This window comes from Chinchilla lanigera, unplaced genomic scaffold (genome assembly GCF_000276665.1).
Source record: "Chinchilla lanigera isolate Chin_1 unplaced genomic scaffold, ChiLan1.0 scaffold00052, whole genome shotgun sequence".
Classification (NCBI taxonomy): domain Eukaryota; kingdom Metazoa; phylum Chordata; class Mammalia; order Rodentia; family Chinchillidae; genus Chinchilla; species Chinchilla lanigera.
In genome coordinates this window covers 16,632,163-16,650,847 of record NW_004955453.1, presented here as the reverse complement: position 1 = coordinate 16,650,847, position 18,685 = coordinate 16,632,163, and the positions used below count along the sequence as shown (strand labels likewise).

Below are 18,685 nucleotides of genomic sequence, written 5' to 3'. Positions count from 1 at the left end.
AATGATCCTCCTGCCTTAGGCCTCCTGAGTGCTGGGATTATAGGTGTATACCACCATACCTGGCCTCAGACGTATTTTAAACATGAAACAAATAGTACTTTTTCATAGAAATAAAAACGACCTACTATAATTTATAACTCAATAAATAGACTAAGTAGTGTATTAGCATTAGTATATTAGGGCTAGTTGAGAAAAACTTTAAAAACTTGGAGATAAATCTAGGAAATTATCTGAATGGAAGCCAGAGATGAAAATTAAAGAAAAAAACAAGAAGTGCAGAGAATAAAATGAAAAACTTTAATTTATATCTAAAAGGAATTCCATAAAAGAAAATAGAACAGGTGAAGCAATATGTGAAAAGAAGGTAGCCAAAAACTGATAAAAGATAAGGACATTTCAGTTCAGAAATCGCAATAGTAGAACCCATAGATACATATAACCAAATAACTTTTAGGTACATCAAGTGAAACTACAGAACATCTAAGACAAAGAGAAACATTATCAAAGAGACCAGAGAGAAAAGAACAAGATCCATTCTAGGTGCGGTGCTGTGGGAAAAGCCACAAAGGCCATATAACCATGAGTGTCCCTTGGGCCCATGGCCTGGGTGCAGAGCCTAGGTGACAAGTGGGCTTATGGTGGATTAAATGTGACACAGATCGGGGAGAGGTTTCACAAGCAGGAAGAGGATTTAGACTTGGTACAGGAATCTGCTAGGAACTTTATTTGCAAGGATACAATCAGACAAGATAAATAGACTTGTTAACTAAAAAGAATTTTCCAAAGGATGGTTTTGCAGTGACTGTGGTGTGGAAATGAACCTATTCTGGGACTTTTTGTTCTCATTTCCAAACTGCTGGTTTGTTTTGTTTTATCTCTCTTCTTCTTTCTTCCTCTTTTTAAATAGCACACAGAGGTTTTGCAATAATCTGATGTGCTTTGAGAAAAGTGTTAAGTCAATTTTGTGCCACTCTGGATGAACCATCCTGCGTGCAGGGACATTTTCAATGGAAATGGAATAAATTACCCCATTTCCTTTTTATGCTCTATTGCTTGGTCAGATTAGACTGATCCTATTTGGAAAAACTCCAGACTGAGCCGAACAAGGGTATTCTTTAGGTCTGGGGTTAGCCTTAAAAACTGATTTCATTGGCAGGTTAGTGTTTTTAGGTAGCCTCCAGTCTGCTGAGCTCCTGTTGACAGATGGGAAATTGGGAAGCATTTGCCCAAGGAACTTTAATGAAGAATGAGGCATAGCCCACTGGGGAATGTGAATAATAGCAGAGGCTAGCCCCAGGGAAGTGAGATGGGCTGGGTACCGCTCAGCTCACCCCATCATTCACTCGGAAGCTTTTATCTCACTGCCTGTGACTTGAGGGCATATCTGACCCTGGAAGACTCAGGGAGAACTTGTTCTTTCCTCACGCTTTCATTGAGTGAGATTATTAGGCAGTCAATGTACACAATGTACTAGGGACACTCAGTGCTCCAGACACAGCCTCCTGTTCTTTGGAACTTAGAATTTAGTGTGAGATGCAGATAAATCATTACGATACACCTTTGTTAGTTTTATATAATGGAAGTGGTGTAAGTTGCCCTGAGGGAAAGTTAATAACCGAGACTTGAGAGAAAGAAGTAAGAGTAGCTGAGGGAAAGATGAAAAGAAACATACACTGTTCCATTTTTATGGAACATCATAGTGAGAGATGGACAGTGGGAATTGTTGTTGATAAGTCTGTTACTAGCCAGGCTAGAAACAATCCTGTAAACCAAGGTCAGAATAAACCTTGATCGTGAGGACCCTGAGGGATGTGGAAGGGTGTTATCGGCAAAGTAACCAGATGGGCTATTTTCCTTGAAAACTCCCTGTTGCTGCAGCGTGGAGATTCCACTAGAAGACAGAGACATCAGGCAGGGAAGCCTCAGGAAGCTTTTGAGTCGTTGTAGACAGATCCAGTTGGGCACAGTGGAAATGAAAAATGCAAAGTTTAGTTGTTGCTGCAGGGCAGTCGGTAGGACTTGGTGATTGAATGTGGACTTTGAAGGAGAGAAAGGACGATGTTCAGGGACCTGGCCTGAACATTAGGCAGATCATAGGAAGAATCTCTATCCTCCTATGTGAAGACAGAGCCATGACCCACAATGAACCAGAACAGATAAGGGTGAAGGAAACCTAGGGCCAGCTCCACAGGTGTTCAACCTGTGCGATCTCACAGAGCCCACACTAGGAAGGACCGTGTGCTTGGTTGGATGTTCCGCAGGCCATTTTGACATCTGCAATAACTATACCCTTGCACTTGTGTTTTGTAAGTGAAGATTGTTGGGTCAGTGGCATATGCTTACAAGTATAAGAGGTATGTACAAACATGCATCATCTACTTCATATTTAGAGAGTGTTTAGGATGCCCCATGGCCATTGAATTCCAGTATTCATAGGAGGTGTGGCAGTTCAGTGCAACTCCAGCAGGAACAAGATGAGCCTGTTCTGAAAGCTGGTGGCTCTGAATCTCAGGGACTACTGGGACCCCTACCAGTAAGCTGGAGTTCCTTAACAACATGACCATGACTAAGTGAGGGCACTGACTGCACTGAGAGGCCATAGTTTCGGTTACTTTTCTCATTGCTGAGACCAAATACCCAACAGCCAAAGTTAAAGGAGAAAAGGTTTTTTGCAGCACACCATTTGTAAAGGCTTCAGTTCATAGTTGGCTAGCTCCAAGGTTGAGAGGAAGGTCACAGATGAGAAACAGGCCATGGCAAATCAGAGGAGGCAGAGGGCAGCAAGCAAGGGACAATCTTTCTGTCCCTTATATTCCATCTGGGCTACTCACCCTTAAGGCAGGTAGCACTCACGCCCAGACTGGGGCACTCTTAATCCTACCCAGAACTATGTCAAATCAATCAGTGCACTAATTTAGTAATCATGTATCTTGACCCCAATATCACACACTTGAGATCTAACTACTTCTGAAAGCCCCACCTAGGACCACATGAGGCTTTGAGGGGACATCTAGACACAAGCCATAATTCCCTGAGAACTCACTTCAAATGCACAAATGCACTAAGACGAGCAACCGAAAAAGCTTTCGTAGCTAGTTAACGCTTTCCAGTGCTAATCAGTCCCTTGTGTGAAATAATGACCTAGAAGGGAAGGGTGGGGAAGAGCAAGGCATGGTGCCTTTGTCAAGATGGAGAGTGTTGGTGAAATGTACACATATCCAGGAAAGTTTGAGTTAGTTTCGTGCAGCGGTTCTACCCTTTTAATAAGAGTGAAATACACATATATTTATGAGGTGAAAAATAAAAATTGTATAATTTCAGAGATTTTTCATAAGAGTTAATGCTTAAAATCTCTGTTGTACAATAAAAAGGTAAGCTGGGAAATTCATGCTAATAGTTTAAAGTTTTGCTTTTCCTTTACTTAGAATGATATCTAATAGCAAATAAAAGCACTGTGACAATGGAAATGTGTAATGGTACAACGACTTTGGAGGACAGTTTAGCACTTTCTTACAAAGCTAAACATAGTCTTAGCATATGATCCAGCAATCTCACCCTTCGTGTTTACCCAGATGAATAGAAAACATATCAGCACAAAAACCTGCACATAAATATTTATTGGAGCATTATTCATAATTGCTAAAATTTAGAAGTGACCAAGATGTCCTTCTTATCCATTTTTGAGTGGATAAACAAATGGTGGTACGTCTATGCAATGGAGTATCTGCAATGAAAAGAAATTAAGTATTGAGTGATGAAAAAGCATGGAGGAAACTTGAATTCATGTTGCTTAGTGGAAGAATCAGGCTGAAAAGACCTCACACTGTATGATTCCAACTATCTCACATTCTACAAAAGGCAACCCTACAGAATCAGTAGAAAGAGCAAGCGTTTCTAGAAGTTGTAGCAGTCGGGGGAAAGGTGAGAAATGACTAGATGGAAGACAATGGGTTTTAAGGCAGCTAAATTATTCTGTATAATATTGCAATGACGGATACATGATGTTATGCACTTGTCAAAATCCATGGATGCACAATACAAAGAGAGACTGATAACATAGTATGGCTGGTGATATTAGCTAACACTGGTTCTACTCTCACCAACTGAAAAGCAGAAGAATATAAGCACTTGAACTGTATCTACCTGTATGCCTAGCAGACTCACCTTCAACTTTTCCTTTACAGAGACAGAGAAAGAGACAAAGAGAGAGACAGAGAGAGACAGAGACAGAGACAGAGACAGAAACAGAAGGAAACATTTTATTGATTATAAGGCACAGGTATAAGCATAAAAACATTAGTTAAAAACCTACTAATACAGGGTTGGAGATATGTTCAGTACTTAGCATACACAAAGCCTGGGTACTATCTCCAGTGTGGCAAAAATAAATTAAAAACAGATAATATAAAATTATAGCAAGCAAACAAAGTGGAACCTGAACTTTAATAACACAGGGGGAACAGTTTGCAGTGGCAGTGGCAGAAGTAGCGGCAGTGGGAAGAGATTTAATTTGGTTGATTTTCTGTGGTTGTTGGTTATTTCCTTGCCTCACAGTCATGGAAGCCGTACAGTGTTTTTTTCAAAGGAACCAAGAATATGCTGGAGGTTTGGTTTTCCTGGCAGTAACCCCTAAATCTTCACACTGTCCCAAGATCTAAGTGGGACATGCTTTTGAAGGATGCTCACTGATCAGTGTTCCATATGTCTCTCCCAGAGATGGTCTGTTCTGAAGATCTGCAGACCCACCTCTTGCTGAGAATGGTTCTCCTAGTGAAGCTTGCCAGGGACTACAGAGCCTTTGACTCCACACTACACTGCACTTATTCTCATGAACATTTTCTGAAGCCTTCTCACCAATGACTCCCACACTGGAAATTCTAGGAAGAAAGACGGTTTCTTAATGCCGTTTTCCCAAATGGAGCAGTATATTGTATGAGACATAGGAATTCTGATTTCCCAAAGAGTCAGTTAATGGGTCAGCCAGATCAAACCCTGAAAATTCTGATGAGTGAGGTTGACCCAGCACTTATGAGCCAGCCCCACATGAAAGAATAGTGTTACTGAGAAGATTTCACTCATGAAAATGGAATGCATAACCTGATGCCAAATTCTGTCATTGATGCCATAGTGTTCAATCCCTATGGGTATTTGACAATGGAATGAAATCAGATGGAATGTGTTGGATATTCATTCTGGACACCTCCGAATCAAAATTTTCTTAAGTTAGCTTTGAAACAAACTTAAGTCAGATCTCCTGTCATGACTCAATCAGTAAAGTTGAAGTCTTCAATTCATGGCCACCTTGTTTGTTAATCAGAGTTGTAAATGTCCCACAGTGCTTTCTTTGCTCCAAAAGACTGAAGGTTTTCAAATGCCTGACTGTTCAGTGATTACAATTCTACTTTTACTAATCCTGCTAAGCAGCAGAAACAGCAGCCATGTTGATTAAGAAAAATGAAGAAAAACTCCAAAAGAGAACACACATGGAAAGTGGGGGCTACTCTCTAAGTGTTGGTGTTGGGGGTCCCTGCTTTTCATAACCACTACCCTGTAGTTGCAGAAAGCTGTAGTGTTGAAAAAGAGCATACAATGGTAGTGTAACCATTCTGAATTAAATGCATTATCATATCAAGGATTTAGATATCGTGCATGAATGCTCATCTGTGTTTAAGTATTTGCTATAGTCCATATCTTAAGTGCTTTCCAAAGGTCCCTATGGGAAAGGCTGGTCGCCAGTGTGGTACTCTTGGGAGGTGGTAGAAACTTTAGGAGATGGGTCTAGCTGGGGAGAACTTCAGGTCTCTGGGGTCACGTACTTGAAGGGGATATGGAGGTTCAAACCTGTTCCTCTTCCTCTTTCCTTTTTTCACTTCCTGTTCCAGAGGTAAGTGGTTTAGCTTAACCACACTGTTCCTACCATGATGTGCTACCATAGGCCCAAAGCAATGGGGCCAACTGATTGGGGACTGAAATCTTTAAAACTGAGCCAAAATAAACGTTTTCTCTTTCTAAGTTATTATCTCAGCTATTTGTTATAGTTTGAGAAAGCTGACTACCACAGTATTCTATGCCATTCTTACTGTGAAATTAAAGTGCACACAAGAAAAAACCCTTTTACCTTGTGAAAACTACAACACTCATACAGACTATTCAGTTTAGATTATGAGCAGCGAAATATTTTTCCAAATGTCATCCAAAGTTCCCTACAGACAAGGCTTTTGTCTGCATTAGATGTTGGCCTCAGCCTAACCATCTAGACTGTTCTATTAAATTGCTGCCTGAATCTTATACTGTTACCTCTATTTCTTAAAATGTATTCTCTTCTTATGATTTTTTCAAGGTTGGCTCCAAATATTTTTTTGTTTTGTTTTGTTTTCATTTCTGGGGCTCAAACTCAGGAACTTACAAATGCTGGGTAAGCACTCTGCTCCTGAGCTACACCACCAGCTATTTTTTTTTTTTTTTTCTTTTTTTGAGACAGGGTCTTTCAGGCTGGCTTGGACACACTATGTAGTCCGGGCTGGCCTTGAACTCACGGTGATCCTTTTGCCTCAGCCTCCTGAGTGCTGGGATTATAAGTGTGCACCACCATACCCGGCCACCCCCAGCTATTGAAACCAATTACTGCTTCACACAGATGGGTTTTGCAACAAGAACTAAAGTTTTCCCTCCACAAGTTGAATCTGCTTAAGAAAGTGATTCCAGTTATGCGTTTTATGCACTGTTATTAAAATATTATTATTCTCTGCACTTGCAGTCTTTTAATTAATCTCTTCCCTCAGTGTCTCTCCTGCATCCCTCAACTAGATCAATTCATTGCTACACTGTGAGTTTATGTACTAATCTTATACTCAGATGCAAACGGGAGAGATGGTCCCTGGCTTAATTTTTTTTTCTTTTTTCAAAATTTTCTTTTAAGAGCATGAGAATTTGGCCTCCTTTTCTTTTTCTTTCTTTCTTTCTTTCTTTCTTTCTTTCTTTCTTTCTTTCTTTCTTTCTTTCTCTCTTTTTCTTTCTTTTTCTTTCTTTCTTTCTTTCTTTCTTTCTTTCTTTCTTTCTTTCTTTCTTTCTTTCTTTCTTTCTTTCTTTCTTTCTTTCTTTCTTTCTCTCTTTTTCTTTCTTTTTCTTTCTTTCTTTCTTTCTTTCTTTCTTTCTTTCTTTCTTTCTTTCTTTCTTTCTTTCTATCTTTCTTTCTTTCTTTCTGTCCCTTTTTTTTTAATCAGCATGGGCTCTTTTGGAAGATAGCAACAAAAGTAAACTTCTCCAGTGTTGGTGAGCAGGGAGCACCCATAGGGAGCTGTAGACTGAGATTAGAGTGTACCAGCTGAACTGTGTGCTCTTCCACAAGTGAAATTAAATTTTAATGAGATCCATGCCTTACTAACTTGCTAAGTAGTAGTATAAAAAGGATTTTTTTCCACTAAATTGATTAGCAAGTATATTTAGCATAAAAAAGTGTACTGGATTGAATAAATTAAGTCATCTTGGACCATTCACTCTAATATACATTAGCCATTTCCTCTAATTTCCATTAATAGTATGCTGCATACTTTGGTTCATCTTAGAACCAGTGGCTTTTCCATGTTGTGTCCTCCGTATGTCTATGAGTGTTCTGACCTCCTCTTCCCTCTAACTCTGGTCTTCCTGTCACCACAGCATTCACAGGATCATGAATGACTACCCAGAGTGAGGACAGTTCAGATTACTCATTACACACTAAACTGAGCATGGTGGCGCACACTGGTAATCCCACATTTGGGAGGCTGAAGCAGGAGGATTGTTGTGAGTTTGAGACCAGCCTGGGCTACAAAGTGAGCTCAAGACCAGCCTGAACTGCGTAGTGAAACCCTGTCTCAAAAAGACAAAAATACAAAAACAAAAAACGTTACACACTAAGAGGCAGAATAGAGGAATGAATGAATAAATAAAACACCATACAAAAGTTAAGAATATTCAATGAAAATGACTAGACAAATAGGCCTTCAAGAAATGGTATTTTAAAGCTATATTTGAAAACACTGGGGTTTAAGCAACCAAGAGAACAGCAAGGTTGACTACATTGTGTATTTCTTGCCCTCACAATACTATTTCTTTTTCTTTTTTTTCTTTTTTTTTTTAACAAATTTCTGGATTAAGGCCTGGGGATTTAGCTCAGTGGCACAGCACCTGCCTTGCAAGCACAAGGTCGTGAGTTCGAGTCCCAGTACTGGAAAAATCCAAACGAACAAAAAAACCCACAAATTTCTGGATTAATGCAATGATGCTTTATTTTTTCCATATTCATAAATGAAACACTTTTTTAAAAAACATGTTTCTAACCAAAGTGTTTCTAACCAAAATCTACGTGGTTTAGAACCAACTAGTTAGACACAGCTTTGCCTTTTGTTTAAGCACGTTGTGATCAGAAGTTTCCTCAATGAAATTTTCAATCAGTGTGACCACTTTGATTCTATAAGCACAGCACCTAATGTTTTGAAGAGCTGCTGTGAGGACTAGTGCTTAAATTAGTTTTGTGCTTGTAGAGTTGATGACATTCGTTAGCTTGAGGTCCCTAATAGATTTAAAAAATTCTAACAGTGAGCTGTGTGCAGTGGAAATACAGTTCCTGTAATCCCAGCTACTTGGGAGGCTGAGGCAGGAGGAATGCAAGTTCAAGGCTTGCCTGGGCAACTTAGTGAAAATCTGTCTCAAAATTTTAAAGAAAGAAATTTTTTAAAGGCAGAAAGAAAAGTAACTCAGTGGTATGGTACCCCTGGTTCAATCCCCAGCTTCCCCCACCCTCTGAAAGAAAAGAAAATTAAGAATTCTGATATTGCAAATCTCTACAAATTTGTATGGAACTAAGTCTAGAAAAATTAAGACGATAGCTAGTATAGTAATCTAATCCTATATGACAGGAGAGGGTCATTTGGGTGCCATAATTTCTACCCTCACTTTTCACTGAATTGCCCTAGTTGAAACATATTTGTTTGTTGTTTTTTTTTTTCTGATACCCGGAATGGAACTCATGACCTTGCGCTTGCCGGGCAGGCACTGTGCCGCTGAGCTAAATCCCCAGCCCCATGAAACATATTTCTATACCACAATTTAAGCTTCAGTAAACATTTACTTAATTTTTTTTTAAAAAAGGCACAAAGTGTGAACTATAGACTTTAGTTTGTAATAATGTACCCATATTGGCTCACCAATGGTAGCAAACATACCACATTTATGCAAAGTAGAGAGGGAGTATATGGGAGCTCGCTGTAGTTTCTGCTCAATTTTTCTGTGAAAAATAAGATCTGTTAGTTGAAAACAGGATAAGAAGCCTAGTTGTATGTCACATTAACTTCTGGGCAAATGTTTAAGAAGCCAGCAGTGGAGAGAGTGCCAACCACTCTAGGGAGTTCTCAGAATGACCCCTGCGCCCCTTTCTCTCAGTCCTAACCACCTTCTTTGTCAACAGCGAGTAGAGTCATGAAGGACCTACCCACCTGCCAGGGTCTCCTTTGGGCACTGCCAGACTTTATGTAGCCTTTGTCTGAGCTGATACTTAGGTGTGCGTTGTCATGAGTTGAGTTCAGTCCTTACTCTCTGCCCCATCCTCAGCTTGCTCTTTTTGGAATTGAGGAACCATAATTTATTCCCAAATCTGGAAAAGATGGGGAGTGAGTTCTTCTTGGACAACCAAATCATTGTTGAAATTATAAGAAAAGAGACTTTAGCATGGGCATATCATACTTGAGACCCTGGGGAGAGAGAGAGAGACAGAGAGAGAGAGACAGAGACAGAGAGGCTTTGGGACTGTCTATATGTACTATTCACTGGTTTACCTGTGGGACTCTTTCGAACTCTGTGTAAAAATGTGTGTAAAGAAGAATAAGAGAGGTGATTTCTCCAGGAAAGCTACTGAGGAACTCCAGTATCTAAAAAGATGTAAGTGGAGTGTTCTGGTTGAAGGTAAGGGAAGATGGAGAGTGACAACCCTGACTCTCCTGCGCACCATTCACCTGCCCTTATGGTTCACTGGTGCCCTTAAATGCCAGAATTTCCAGAGGGCTGTGGGTACCATGGAGCACTGCCTGAAAACCCTGTTGGATCCACTTTCTTCATTTTGTAACTAGAAGGGCAAAAGACTTGCAGAAGGTCATGCAAGGAATTACTAGTCATGATGGAATTGGGACCCAGGCCTCCTGACCTCTAGGTCAGTGTTCTTTCTCTTTAGGGTTGGCCCTAGCTCTGTTATGGCCACTGCTTTGTTTATTGAGTGGGAAACACCCTACAAACCCAAACATGAGCTCTGCCCTCTGGGAATGGAACAGCAGCCCACACACAAATCGTTGCCACCACGCATGCAATAGTACCTACACAGAGCGCCAGCAAGATGACTCTGACTCAGGCGGGGTGTTTGTAACTAAGTAGAGATCTTTTAGGTTCCCAGGGCCTCTGGTAACACTTTGTCAGGGACTGGGATGAACCACTGGCTGAACATCCAAGGCAACTTTAGCAGTTATGCCCCGTGTTAGTACCATACTTAGTCACACACAATGTTTTTTTTTTTTTTTTTTTTCCTTTGGTCTTTTTGAGACAGGGTCTCTCTATGCAGTTCAGGCTGGCCTTGAGCTCACTTTGTAGCCCAGGCTGGTCTTGAACACTCATGGATCCTCCTGCCTCAGCCTCCCAAGTGCTGGGATTACAGGTGTGAGCCACTACGCCTGGCACAATCTTACATTCTTATGCTTAGTGTTCTCTTGAGTATTGTTCTTATCTCTCTAACCAGATGCTTTTCTTCATAGAACACAATCCCCTCATGCCTAATTTGGTGTTTTGTACATAGTCAATGCTTAGTTAATACTGCTTAATTAATCATGCTTTTGCTCAAGATCACTTGATTTATTTCTGTTCATGAAATGGAAAGGGAAGCAACATCAAAAAGTGAGTTCCAGAAGCAGGCAGGCTTTGAACTTATCAGAAAGGGCATGGCACCATTTTGCCCATTTGGTAAATGTAAGAAGGGACCAGGCTTGCAGCCAATGAGAATGCACCACAAATAGTATTGCCCATCTGGAACATTTACTGGGCTAAACCCTGTGGATGTGTGATCTCCAGGAGCACTAAAAACAATCCTGAATGGACTTGATTCTATCTTCTTATACAGCTGAGGGAGCCGAGGCTCAGGAAAAAGCGGTTGACTTGGGTAAGGCGTGAGAACTACGATTACAACCCAGGTCTAGCTGATTTCCAAGCCCAATTCATAATGTGCATATCAGGATAACCAAGGGCACTACCTTATAGCTGGGTTTTAAAAGATCCCATGAGTAGCATAAATAGCTGTGTGTCACATTTCTTGATAGCTCTCTGCTTGGTCTTTAACCTTCAGCCCACCATACTGTCTTCCCCTTCTACAGTTTCCTTAAGAATTTAGGACACCAAACAAAATGGCTGGAGAATGTAATTCCAGTGAGTTTGTAAACTGGACATATTAATGTGGCCCTGAGACCTCCAGGGACTGGGGAAAAAGACTGCTGGCTGGGCCATTAATGCAGCCAAAGTTGGGGTAACGAACACAGAAAATATGCAAAGTTTATCCCAAAAGTCTTTAAAACAGGAACACTGTGATCCTACTCAGCATTCCCACAGATGCTGACATGATGAGCAAAAGCTTCTCTTAAAGTCTATGAGGGGCTCTGAGGGCACACGAGGGTGGTTACTTAGGGATCTCCGACCTGAGTCTCATTCTCAGATCCAGATCTGTCACTTACTAGCAGAGGTACTTACGGCAAATTACTTAGATTATACACAAGTCCTTGTTTGCACTAACCATAGTATCTACCAGATTACAAGCATTGAGTAAATAGTTGCTATTATTGTGATTATTGTTAGTATTTTCCAAGTCCAGCTTCTCAACAAATTAGGTATAATTCTTTTGATAATCAAAATTATTAGACTTCCAGTTCAGTCTTACCTGCTGGGGACCTGGATCAGTCCTTGGGTTCAGAATTGCTCATACCACTTAACTCTTGCTTCCTGACTCGTATGCACATGGCAATCCTTGCATATCTGGAAATCTACCCAGGGCACCCTGTTGGAAAGACAATTGTATAGACCTTTTCTAAGACCCTTCTAAGGACTGAGTGACATTTCAGAAGGAAAATTATTCAAAGCTCTAGAACCTCTAACCTAAAAAACCGTTGAAGCCACCAGAATACCCCAAACTCATAAAACCAGTTCTTGGTAGTCTGAAGGCCATTATAGATTCACAATACTTGAGTTACATAAGTCTATGTAAACCAAGAAATCGTGTGGCCCAACCTCTTTGTTTTGCTGACCAAAACACTGAACACTGGAGAGTAGGTGAAACTTTGACTAGAACTCAAATTATTAGAATTGTAAGGCAAACAGTCCCATGAAGGGCTGAAAATGAGATTTAACCAAGAGTTTCTCAGATCTGGTGGCCCCAAGCTCAAAGCTTCCCATGCGTCCTGGCTGTTTCCTGACTGCTGAATAGTGGTCATTCCCACTTCGGGGTGAATATAGGCGTACAGGTTCCTGCTGTGCTGTCTTTTGTATCTATGACTCACTGGCTTGTCATCCTGCCTATCTCCAGAGGACGGTAAGTTCTTTGAGGATAAGGAACACTTTAGCATTTGCAATCCTAACGTCACAAATGTGTCAGCTGGAGGGAGGCTTAGAGTTGAGTTCATCTACCCCTTTATTCCACAAATGGGGAGGTGGAGGCTCAGGGAGGGAAAGGGTCACGTTCATGGTTACCAGTTCTACCACAGCAGAGCCCAGCTTCAGGGCACAGTCTTGCAAGTACTTCACCATGCCGTGCTGCGGTATTGGACAATCAGTAATTAGGTGACTCGTCCCTTAATTTTCACCCCTTGTTCAGTCTTCCCTCCAGAACTCTTGACTTGTTAATTCCATTTCTTACTAAACATCCTTATCTGGATAAATAATGGATATCTCCACATATCCAAAGCTGAACTTGGAGAAGACCAGGTGTGTATGTGTGTACGCGTGACGTGGGACGTAAGGAAATGAGGAGTAGCCACTTATCGCATATTAGCTTTTGTGTTATAACTAATATGGGTGGTGCTAATAGTTTGCACTGTGTGAAAGAAGGTTTACACGCTCTGTGTAGCAGATGACAAGAACCAAAATTAATGTCATGGAGTAATTTTAGAGCCAGTCACTTCTCTTTTTTTTTGGTTTTTCTCCGGTACCGGGAACCGAACTCATGATCTTGTGCTTGCCAGGCAGGTGCTCTTGCCGCTGAGCTAAATCCCCAGCCTGCCAGTCACTTCTCTTGCCCAGGAGTACAACGAGCATGCACTGGCACAAGGAACATCACGATGCCGGGAAGAGACAGCCAGAAAGGAAGGGAGAGAGGGCGATGCATATTCAGTGTTGGAAGTTGTTAGAACAACTTGTACCATGGATGGGTTGAAACTTCCACATTCAAACTCACATAATATAAAGAGTAATATTAATACTTTAATGTGCAAATTTATCATGTCAGATGTTATCTGTTGTCAGCTGTTTGCTCCTGAGAAAGACAGCATGACAACCCTGTAGTGCTGTTTTTAAAACGTCTGATGTTCTTTTCAAGGACTTTATCTTATTGGATTTGCGTGTGTGAAAGAACTGCAAGGTAACTTCTCTGTCCAGAAAAGATAGCAACAAATTCTGTTCATTCTCAGATTAATAGCCCTGAGGCAGCATGAGCCCTTCAGTTTTTTTACAGCAGGCAATTACATATCAATGTCCTCAATGGCCACGTCACTCTGTTCAGATAACAGCTCAGCGGGAAGGGCCCTGAGGTGTTCACCCCTTTCTAGCTGGGAGATTGCATTTCCCATAAAACAGTCCCTTCTCTGATTTTTGCAGTTGAGTTCCTTTAAACCCTATGAGGAAAAAGTAAAACAATTAAGAACCATGTGAAGGATCCTGTTGGCCTTTTACTTTCTGTCTCTGACCAAAGAGGGAATATCAGTTTACCAGCCCCACGGAAAGTCTTCACGGCCTTTATTCTGTTTCCTTTTGTGGACCCTTAGAAAATAGAGGTGTTATAATAGTTATATTTTAAACTCTGTAGAATAGAAATTAGAGACAAAAAAGAGAAGGAAAAAGGCATGCAGAGAAAAATACAAGGTACAACCAACTTTTTAGTGACAAGAAGATTATATGCAACATCCTTCCCAACTACACAGTTTTTGTTTGTTGATTGTGCAGTCAGGGAGGACATCTTCCTACCTGAAGGCATTTTCCTTAGTTGCCTAACTTGCATTTTCCCTAAAATGAGAGCTATGGCTTTTCACTAGGTGTGGCTCGCTCAGAGTAGAGGCTAAAGGTGACTGTCTGTCTTCCCTGTGTCCCACAGGACTCAGCTCCAACAATGGAAGGAGAAAACAAATGAACAGATACAAAGACATTGCCCTTTTTTTAATTAGTAAATGTTTGCAGAATAGTTTACAATTATCCCAGGGAGAGGGTACTTACACATAATATTGCTTGGTTCTTTTTTTAATCTCCTTTCCTCACAGCTCCCTTCCTCCTCCTCTAAATCCTCTTTACCCATTTTTGATTTTGCTGATATTAATCTTATCTCATGTTTATGATATATAATGTTTACATCCATTGAGGTTATTAGGTTCCTGTACATAGGATATCTTTAGTTTACTCATTTCCCCTTCCTCACTCTCCCTCTTCTCGCCCTTTGTCTCTGGCGCCCTTCTGTCTGCAAGAGACCTATTTGTTTGTGCTTTGCCTTACTCAAATGGGAGATACTATACGGCATGTAAGCTTGTGTGTCCAGTTTATTTCACTCAGCAGTCTATTTTCTAGGTACAATTTTCCTACAAATGTCTTCAATTTGTCCTTCTTTATAGTTGAGTAGTATTCCTTCGTGTATAGATACCACATTTTCTTTATCTAATTATCTGTTGATGTGTATACAGGCTGCTTCCAGGATTTAGCTATTAAGAATTGTACTGCTATATACACTGGGGGTTTTTTTGGGTTTTTTTGTTTTTGTTTTTTTTTTTTACTTTTTTCCGGTACCGAGAATCAAACTCACGACCTTGCACTTGCCAGGCAGGCGCTGTGCTACTGAGCTAAATCCCCAGCCCTGCTATATGCAGTGGTATGAATGTATTGCTGTATAATGTCTTTCGCTCTTTGGAGAAGATACCTAGAAGAGGGATAGCTAGGTCATATGGAATTTCTAATTTTAGTTCTTTGATGAATATCCATACTGATTTCCACTATGAGTGTGCCAGTTTACATTCCCACCAGGATAGTAGGAGGGTTCCTTTTTCACTACACCACACTAGAATTTGCTATATTCTGACTTCTTGATAATTGCCATTCCTTCTGGTGTAAGATGGAATCTTAGTGTTATTTTAATTTGTATTTCTCTAATGGCTAGAGATGCTGAACATTTTTTCATATATTTGTTGGTCATTTGTACTTCTTCCTGTGTGAAGTGTTTGTTCATTTCACTTGCCCATTTTTGCTCTTTAAATGGAACAAAAAAGCTCAAGAACCTGTTCTGGTTTGAGAGAAAAGGAATCAACCATGGAGGAAGGAAGGGAGTGTCTTGCTGTGATATGCTTAACATACAGGAGGTGTTTACAAGGTACTTCTTCCTCTTCGTCCTCACCCTTCCTTCTTCTTCTTTTTTGTTTGTGTTTTGAGACTAGGCATCACTATGTAGTTTGGCCTAGACTTGAACTCACTATGCACCACAAGCATATACCACCATGCCTGGCTTATAGGACATTGCTTTAAAAGTCTTTTAATCAGCTACTCACTTATCTATTGCTATGTAACAAAGTGTACCAAAACTTGTGGCTTAAAACCAGCACCATTTGTAAGTTTTCACAGCAGGGCTCACTGAGCTGGTCTTCTGTTGGTCTCTCCCAGCTTTCCCACATAGCAGCATTCAGCAGGCAGGTTGGTGGGGCTCTGGCTTTGGCTGCCTCCATGGAGCAGATGGGGCGTCCCTCCCCATGTAGTCTTTTATCCTTGAGGAAGCTACATCACACCTCTTCACACAGCAAGAGAGTAAAAGCCAAACATGCAAAGTCCCTGAAGGACTGGTCCAGAGAGGCAGAGGGCTGCCACATTCTATCGGCCAAAACAAATCACAAAGTCCAGTCTAGGTTCAAGGGATGGGAAAGCAAACTCTACCCCCTGAGAGAAGGACCTGCAGCAGGACACAGCAGAGGGAGATGGGCACAGAAGCAGCATGGTTCATCATGATCTGTTGTCCTAGCAACCTACCATGTCAGGAAATTGTGAGATATTAGGATATTGAAGCCACAAGCGTCCAGGACAGGAACCCAGGGCTCTTGACTTCTCATTCAAGCCCCTTCCCAACAAAGATCAGCTTTCTCTCTAGGCAGCAATTTCTGCCTAGCATAAGGCCAGCTTCTTCTCACCTCTCCCCAAGCTTTCCACACCATTTTTATGCATAATATAGACTGAAAAAGATTTTTCATATATTTTAACAAGTTGGGGAGGAATTTCTACAGTGGAAACTTTTTTCCTAAAGAAAAATCGAATCACAGCAAACACCTCATTGGAGGGGGAACATGTCTGGGACAGCAGCCATTTTTAAAGAGTACACAAAGTCACAGTCACAGCTGATCTGCTGTACAGTGTCACCATGCAAGCTGAGCAAAATATTGGCACGCTAGGAAGCATTCACTGTGCATAATGTTCCCAAACCAACTTTGCAAGTGGTCTTTTAAGATGTGTACATGTTGTGTGTTTGACATATGTAATATATATTTTCTTTAAGCTTACCTATCTTTTATCTCTTTGTTTAATGCATCAGTCAGCACTGCTAAAGGGAATTCTAATGAAGTCTTTGATTTCAGATGGGGGAAGGGCAAAAAGCATCCCCAAGGTTCTACCCTCCCTTCTAAGACAGTGGTTTTCAGCTGGCAGTGATTTTGCTCCTGAGGGGACCTTTGTTAATGCTGCAGCATTTGGTATTGTTATATCACAATCTGGAGGAAAGGAACTATCGGCATCCACTGGGTAGAAGCTGGGGGATGTTATCAAACATCCGATACACAGGACCACCCCCAAAACACCGAATCATCTAGCCCAGAATCTCAACGGCACCACAGTCGGGAAACCCTGCTCTATGAGCTTGGGGTGATGATGAGACGGTGCTGGTCTGTTCTGTTTCATGAAAATGTAACTGCAGATCTCTACTCCAAGCATTGTCTCTTCCCATCAAATGTGTTTTAAAAAGAAAAGACACCTGGGAGCACATTTCTGGTAGGGGTGAAGTTATGAAATGTGTAGTTTAAAGAAGAGATTATTTTCCATGGTGATTAAGCATCCATTGCAAGGGAGGGACAAATGAACACGTTAGAGTATAATTGCCAGGTAAATATTTTCCTGACTCCAAAGAGATGTCATGGACTTCTACTCAGGAGCAAGGGCTGGAGGCTCAAGCTGGCTGCTCTTCATTTCTCTGACTCTAATCTGGAGGGAGATCAGCTGTCCCTGATGCAGAACGAAAGTTTTGAGACCCCATTACTAATAGGGAACTAGCCTTTTCTCGCAAAGAGCCTTCACTGACAGGTATGATGACACAAGGCAAAGTCTGCACTTGCCAGTTGATGAAATATGTAGTTCTGGATCAGAATTCTTTCCCAGGAATCTCTCAGTGATCAAGAGCTGCAGAGCCTGAGCAGGTGGTATGGAGATGTCTTGTCTCATGTATGGGTTCAGGAACTCTAGTCTAGGGAATTTATTTAGGCTGACTAGCAACACACTACTGGTAAAGGTTGAAACAGTTCTTGCAACCCCATCTTCCCTCTTCCGGATTGGATCATTTTCATATTGACTTGCTATGTGGAAAGAGCACTGGATTGAGAGTCAAAAGTTATACACAATTTTCTGGGACTTTGGGCAAGTATTCTAACATCTCTAGACCCAAGTATCTTCTTCCGTAAGTCAAGATAGCTATAGTGTCTGATGTATCCATGGTTCCTCATGATCCATCTTGCTGGATATCCTTGTTATGCAGAATTAACAGCTACAAAAAGTTTTCCCATTTGACTTAAGCACTCTGCATAAAATAATGCAGGCATTATGAATACAGTAAAGTCCCTTCGGCCACAACCTTGAACTCTTTCCTCTTTCCTTTTTCAATAGCAGTTGCTATCAATGACCTGAGGTGAATTCTTTCAATCTAAGTGTCTATGGAAAACATTTAGAATTGGTTTGTGTGGTTTTTAATTGCAGCCTTGCCACATGTATTGTGAACCTTAGCTCTACCGTTTTTTAATCTTATGTTTTGTATATTCTGAAGTATAGCAAGCAAACCTGTCAAGAAAGATGCTATTAAGTGATACAGAGACTAGGAGGGCATTAAATAACAAAAAATTTTCACATACTGTGGCTTATCTCTTTTCAATAAGATGAGATTCCAGATGCTCATTCTTTGTGATAGTTTTGTGCAGCTGGGGTTTTGTTCATAGTCTTTGCCTACAGCAATGTCTTTAAGATTTCCACCTACTTTCTCTTGCAGTAGACTTAGTGCTTGTTTTAATATTTAGATCTTTGATCCATTTTGACTTTAGTTTAGTGCATGGTGATAGACATGGGTCTAATTTTAGTCTACGGCATGTGGAAAGCCAGTTTTTCCAGCATCATTTATTAAAGAGGCTATCTTTCT

The 18,685-nt window shown here is 40.9% G+C and overlaps 1 pseudogene; it reads left to right on the top strand.

Moving 5' to 3' along the window:
• Positions 1 to 598: 598 nt before the first annotated feature.
• On the top strand, positions 599 to 5,445 carry LOC102014530 (annotated as a pseudogene).
• Positions 5,446 to 18,685: the final 13,240 nt, after the last annotated feature.